At 50.1% G+C, this 7,382-nt stretch overlaps 1 non-coding gene across 1 annotated transcript; it reads right to left on the bottom strand.

Moving 5' to 3' along the window:
- Window positions 1–601: 601 nt before the first annotated feature.
- Trnat-ggu (transfer RNA threonine (anticodon GGU)) lies at window positions 602–674 on the bottom strand. The gene has a single exon. It is a non-coding gene; the product is annotated as a tRNA-Thr (tRNA).
- Between the last annotated feature and the right edge of the window lie 6,708 nt (window positions 675–7,382).

Below are 7,382 nucleotides of genomic sequence, written 5' to 3'. Positions count from 1 at the left end.
ACGTGAGAAAGAAAGAAAGAAAAACACGCGCCCAGAGTGGGGACCGAACCCACGCCTTTCGATTAGATCTCGAATGCCTTACCAATTCGGCTATCTGGGCGACTGTGTTCTGCTTCACTTTCTGGGGTATTTATATTTACTACAACTGTATCTGACGCTTGAGGGTGGTAGCCAGCGCCACTCAGACTACGCGGGGAGAAGGGGACCTTCTTTTTCAACCCCCGGGGCGTGACGCGAACGTCTACAGCCTGTCATGAGCGGTTAACTGGCGGGAAACCCTCTTGTGCTACCTTGGCATCAAGGCTGCCAGAACCGAGGCCCTCGCTAAGCTTTCGCACGATAATAGGGTTTGGAAATGAGGGGCTCGTTAGGAAATACAGAAAGAAATGCCGGCAGTCTACAACGCCAAAGAAGGCATAGGGGAGTGGTTAGAGTTTTTTTACCTTTATTGACGTTACATTATTTTTTTATTAATTACGTGAGAAAGAAAGAAAGAAAAACACGCGCCCAGAGTGGGGACCGAACCCACGCCTTTCGATTAGATCTCGAATGCCTTACCAATACGAAGAATTTTTTAAGTCGAAAAGAAAGTGGTGAAATGCCCGCCGGGTGGGATCCGAACCCACGACCTCCAGATTACCGGTCTGGTGCGATAACCACTACGCTACCGGCGGGGCTGTTTTCCCAGCACTTTCCCGGGTATTTATGTTAAGGTATTTTTGTTTTCTGCACTTGGGGGTGGTAGCCAGCGCCACTCGGACTACTCGGGGTGAAGGGGACCTTCTTTTTAACCCCCAGGGCGTGACTCGAGTGTCTACAACATGTCGAGAGTGGTCTACCAGTGTTGAACCCTCTTAAGCTCCCTTTGGCACCAAGACTGCCAGAACAGAGGCTCTCGCTAAGCATGTAGCGGTAGTGGGTTCGGATCCCACCCGGCGGGCATTTCACCACTTTCTTTTCAACTTAAAAAATTCTTCGTATCTGTCTATGACCTACCACAACCTCCCCTTTGCTTTCCGAGGTTTTCTTGACTGCCAACCCTTATCTTCTATATATATATATATATATATATATATATATATATATATATATATATATATATATATATATATTCTAATGGGATTTATTAGCAAACGGCTAGAGCGTGGTACCGGGGGCTGGTTGTGCCAGAGGCCAAGCTAGCTCGGGAGTCCACCACGCGCACGTCTCTCGGCAAGATCGTTCTCGATGGGGCTGCTCCGATGACTGAGCCTTGCACATAGACCCAGTTGGGGGATTGACGCTACCTGACAGTCAGCTTCGTTCTCAGTTGAGCACACGCCCCTTTGGCCACACTGGTGCGCCTTCTAACGGCCACTGTTACATATATATATATATATATATATATATATATATATATATATATAAATATATATATATATATATATATATATATATATATATATATATATATATATATATATCAAGGTTGCAGTCGTCATTGCCAGTGCTTTTCGGCTTTTTTCGAAATATTTAATAGGGCCGAATGACGTGTGCTTGTCACGTTTCTTTGATTCATTGATCAATAAGCGAAAATATAAGTCGAGAAAAAATCCGCCGTTTTTCCGGGAGCGGGACTCGAACCCACATCTCCGCATAACCGGTGCGGTGCGTTCACCATTACGCTATCCCACAGCGGATTCTCTCTCGACTTTAAAGCGGGGGTTTATATTTACAAGAGCTCTGAGGCCGGTCAACTAGCGCCGCCCCTCGACTACCGCGGGAGACGTAGAACGTCTTCTTTCCCAGCGGCCGCCACGTAGAACGTGGTCGGAGGTCGGGGTTAGCAATTGGCATATCCGAACTGCTGGAGCCAGTGCCTCGTAATGCCTCGTAAAGCGCCTAACTCAAGCTCAACAATGCCAGAACTCAACAATGCCAGTGCCTCGTAAAGCGCCTAACTCAAGCCGGTGTACTTTGGCCAGTGATTTTCTATCCGGCCTTTTTCGGGAAGACGTGTACGGCCCGTGTCCAAATGTGGGCCTTTTGGCCGTACACAGCCCTACTCTTACGGCTATCCAACGGCCAGTTTCCGTCGGACAGTCGACCGGCTTACGTTCATTCGGCCTGCTTCCAGCCGTAGTGCTCCGGCCATTCGAAAGATACCCATGTGCGGCCAACGTACACCCACCGGAGGACAGCCGAGATGCGGTTGTCGCACTTCAGCCGGACTAAAGCTGCCGGAAGTTCGGTCATGCTACAGGCATTGTAGTACAGCCACAGTACGTTAAATGTATTCGAGCCGGTGGGCGACCCCTGCATGCAGCGCAAGCAGATGACTCAGTCTCACTGTGTGCAGCAGCACGAACCCACCATCTCGGGTGCACTGCACCGACATCAAAGTTAGCCCGCACGACACCGCCAGCCGTCCAGCCTTCAGCGCAGCCTTGGTTATTGATCCGCGTCAGTCGACAGCAAAGTTCATTTATTAAACACTGCTCACAACTTGCCGTTCCTATGATTATTGCGCCTTTTTTACTGTCGGACGCAGAAAATATTTATTTTTTGCTATCGCTTTAATGGTTGTATAGTTATATTGTTCAGGTTCTCATATCTTCTGTGGGCCGGCCCAGGTGTAATAAACGGGGGGAGGGACGGAGGCGCATACCTTAGTGGGTTGTATTTCACCAAGATGAAAGTGCCGCTTTTAGACAATTTCTTTTAGAACGATCTTTCTGAACGCTTCTGCGCTCTGACTAAATCAACTATTTTTACAACAGTTGCTTGACCAGATTAGGTGTATGTAAAGCCGGCAAGAATGCCTTTGCGAAGCATTTTTGTACTCCACAAAACACTCAGGAACATTCCATATCATTTCCTTAACAGAAAAGGTATTTCCAGCTTTTTAGAATTTTTTGGGAAAGAAATTTTAACCTCGATCTAATTTTCTGATGAGCTTTCAGAGTGCTGATTCTAGGAGAGATCGAACAATTACCTTCATTTTCAATCGATTTTTGATGTTGTTTTCTTGAGTTACGTGCACACCACTTAATAGTCCAAAAGGACTGTCTTAATGTTGTACTTCTAATGTTGCCCTGCTTCTGGTGGCTGCAGTTCTATCCAACTTTGTCTTCACGCAAGTAAAGGTGTAAGACTAGAGTTTAATAATTTGTTTTAAACCAATGACACAGCAATGGTAGTATGCATAATTCAAACCTTCCATACTGCAACGAATGAAATATAATATTTCATTGGTGTAGTTTAAATCTGTAAGGCTCTCAACTCCCGGAGCCGAACTTGCGGCTCGGCCTATGTATACACACCTTCCTCCAGCTTTGGAGATAAACATAGATTTCCTCGCACGCCCCTCAAAAACAGAACCAGCCGTGCTTCGCACTCTAACTGTTCCAGTGGCCCCGTTTTCGCAGTTTCAGCAGCGCCAATGGCTGCGTGTGAGTCCTTTTTTGTTACCGCAATTGGCACTCAGGGAAAACAATTTTTCTGCGCTGCTATTACCATTAGATAAAGGATGCCCCCAAAGAGGCACTTCTCACCGGGGCTCTATTTATTTATTTATTCGATACCTGCTTCGCCTGCGCATGGATTACAGCAGGGGGATACATAAAGGTAAGCATCACATTTGAGAAGAAATAACGAAATATTTCTACAAAGCACGGTGAAAATCGGCATGGATACAACCATTCGTGGAAGAGAATCCCACTCTCGTATTAATCTAAGACAAAATGAATTCCGCAAGGCACCTTCAAAGGAAAGTTAATAATTTATTTAAGGTTGCGGTCCCACTTTGGGATACGTAGAATCAGTGCCGGATTAGGAAACTGTGGGGCCCGGGGCTACTGCGTCCTTGGAGCCCTAATGATGATGATGTTGATGATTGTGATGATAATGACTCCGCTTTAATATGCAAAAATTTTTGAAGCCCATGTTATGCTCTCTGGTCAGTGATAAATTATACATTATTTTACGCTTTCCGGAAAATAATTTCTTGGCTTGATGTCTAGTATTACATTACGGATTTTATCAGGCGTGAAAGTTATTATGGTTTCATTGCCGGTCCATGACAGATTCACAATTAATCGAAGCACCGTGTCGGCCTGCACACGACATGGTACAGAAGAGTATTCTCTTACAAGAAGAATATTTTATTAAGCCTGTCAGGTTTTAGTTTTATTGTAAAGTTCACCACCTGCATATATGGGAGGACTGAAAGACCGCGCTGGCAGCTGTCACTCACAGACATCTGCCAAACAATTAGCTGCCATGACTTACGGCCCAAAATCCTGTAGGTTACCAGCGCAGACAAGAAAGCACGCAGCGCTAGGAACACGCGCCGCCTTTGAAGGAGGTTTGGGCTCAGACATCTCGCGCAAAGAAGCCTTCCTGTCGCAGCACGATTAACACAAAGACGATAAGCAGAGAAATGGCGCTCTTTGGGCTGGGGAGCGGTCCGCTTCGTGCGTGGGTTTGCGCATGGCCGTCGAACTTTCAGCGGCGATGAACTCCTGTTGCGCAGCTGTGATGGTCTTGCAAGTCGGCAAGCCGTTACACATTAACGGGTCCCTTTTGGGTTGGAGAGTGACAGGTGAGCACGAGAGATGGCATCAGACAACAGTTTAATAGGGATAGAATGTCTCTTCTCACCCCCGCGCTACGGCTCTAATCGGTGCCGTGCAGCAGTTTCAGCAGTCAGTAGTTCATTGTCGATCGGTCAGGTCGTTGTTTCGTCGTAACTGGCAGTGGAAATACGCTGAAGCTTCTCGTCTAGATTCGGGGTCTACGACGGAGGCGAGTATAGGTGGACCTTTCGTTTTCGAGTCCTCAACACGTCTGCCGCGTCCACTGTTTTCCCGCGCTCCTTCGGGGGTTCCTCTCCTCCTGCCGCCGCGCCCAAGCGGGACCAGATCTGCGGGCTGCCCTTTGGTCCGCGCCGTCCGCCGGCTCATCCCAAAGCAAAAAACGCCCACGGGGACAAACAGCTTACCCTCCCCGAGTCGCGGCGGAGGTCCGTTTCAAAAACGGCATCGAAGGGGCCGCACGCTGATGCGTTTTTAAGTGGACACAGCCTTCGTCATCCCGAAGGACTCGCCACCAGGTGGCCGAGCTGTTCGAACGCCCTTCGTGTCAGCTCCGAACAAAAGCCATGTTTCTTCAATTAGTCAGCCTCTACACCGGCCAACTGAACCACCTCGACGAACATTAACCTTTCGGGAACCTAAACAGTGAGTTTCTGGACTCTCCGGTGTTTTTTACGCCCGAAAGAAACATATTTCTCTCGCGACCACGCCGACGCGGAGCTAAGCCTGACCTTCAGCGCCAGCTCGGTTCCACCAGTTCCTCGCCGCACCGGCCTGATCACGTGCGCCTGGCTGTGCACGGGCGCGTGCTACTAGCACGCGCACCTCCGGCTCCGGCGCCCACCTCCTCCTCGTCGGCCTTCATGGCAGACGGTTCAAATTCTTTCGCTCCTGCCGATGCAAGCGACTCGTCGGCTTCGCCTTCCCACCGAATGGAGTACGTGGTCGAGGGCGAGGACATTGACCCTCAGGTGCTCACGGAACCCGGATGGCTCAACATTCGACGCAAGATCGCCGCAGCTGAAGCCACAGCAGCAACACGGACCTCCCAAGCCCCCACCGCTGGCGACCAGCCACGCAAGCGCTACCAGAAACGGCACAAACGCAAGCCCACACCACCTGAAGACCCTCTACCGGGCAATGACATTAAGGTGATCCTTCGTCCACAAGGAGGCCTTGAGCTTACCAGCGTCAACGCAGCGACTCTAGCTGATGTCCTGCAAGACCAAGCCAAGCTACCTCGACACGCGGCAGACCAAGTACGCCTGCACTACAGATCTAACTTCATTGTCGTGAGCACCCCTTCAGAAGCTCGGGTACAGTGCTACCTTGAACTCCCCTCCCTCCTCTGCAAGGAAGCCACTTACGCCCTAGCCAACCGCATTCCTTCTCCCAGCGCCACTGTAGTAGGTGGTATCTTCAGTAGTACCGTGTATCTTCACGGTACCGCCAGAAGATAATGCAAACACTATCCTTGAGAGCCTGTTGGATTACAACCCGTCGCTTCGAATCATCGACGCAAAGCGGCTGAACGGCTCTACAATTGTGCAAGTGCTCTTTCAAGGCAATGTAGTACCCTAGTGGATCCGCTACAGGGCAGCCACTATGCGCTGCTACCCCTTCAAAAGAAAACAAGAAGCATGCTTTGCCTGCTGGCGCCCCGGCCACCGCAAAGACGTATGCCCTCATCCACCCACCGAGAACCGCTGCACCACCTGCGGCACGCTAGCACCTCAGCCAAACCACCCCTGCACGCCGTCGTGTATCCTATGTGGCGCGGCCCACCTCACTGGGTCGACTGGATGCACCAACCGCTTCAAACCACGGCGCAGGACCACTTCACAAGCCATGACTGGGCAACACCGCGCTTCCCTGAAGACAAGTAGCACGCCGCCTGCCACTTCAGCACTCACCCGAACCATCACCGATACCACCGGCCAACCTTCCTACAGCCAAGTCACACAAGGGTTCCCTTCTCGCTCACCCGGAGGCCCCGCATCACAGGTGAGCCCCCAGAGCCCTCCCAAACTATCCCCTCCCTCTCTATCCAATTCCACACAACTTACGCGCAGTGCACTAGACACTAAACACTTACTTCGCAAAATGCAAACAATGCGCGAAACAATCCTCCAACTTCGCCAAGAGAACGCGCGCCTCGCGCAGGAAAATCATGCTCTCCGCCAACGTCTCAACTCCCCCACCCTTAACTCCCCTGCTGCACCAACGCAGCCAGAAGCACAAGCTACCCTTGCATCGGACTCCCACCCTCCCCCTCTCAAACGAAAAGCAGAAACCGATCAACCTTCCCAAACTGCGGCCTCTGCCCCCACCACGCTTGAACTACGTGCCGAATATCAAGAGCTTTTTCTATCATTTCAAAACAAAACGACTGAGCAAATAACTGCGCTCCAACAATCAATGCATGACCTTCACACAGAGGTACTTGAATGGATGCGCACCATCACCCAACAGCCACTGATCACAGCCCCTCCTTTACTAGCGCCCATCGACGCCCCCCTTCCTATTGATGCTGACGCCGACCAAGAACTCTAAATGCACTGTTTTCTGGCAATGGAACTGCCGTGGATACCGAAACAAGCGGTACACTCTGCAGGCGCTCCTCACCACATTGCCCAAAACCCCTGATATTATAGCTTTACAAGAGACTGGACCCAATGTAAAACTACTTAATTACACTCCCTACCTTAACCCTAACTTTCCTCAAGTGGCCACGCTAATTCAACGCAACTATAGCGTTGAGCAGCACACTCTCTGTTCGGACATCCCCCACATTTTCACCGTTATACT

Source organism: Haemaphysalis longicornis, unplaced genomic scaffold (genome assembly GCF_048455015.1).
Source record: "Haemaphysalis longicornis isolate Haplotype H1 unplaced genomic scaffold, Haemaphysalis longicornis Haplotype H1 scaffold_1, whole genome shotgun sequence".
In the NCBI taxonomy this organism is placed as follows: Eukaryota; Metazoa; Arthropoda; class Arachnida; order Ixodida; family Ixodidae; genus Haemaphysalis; species Haemaphysalis longicornis.
This window is presented reverse-complemented; position numbering and strand designations above follow the sequence as displayed.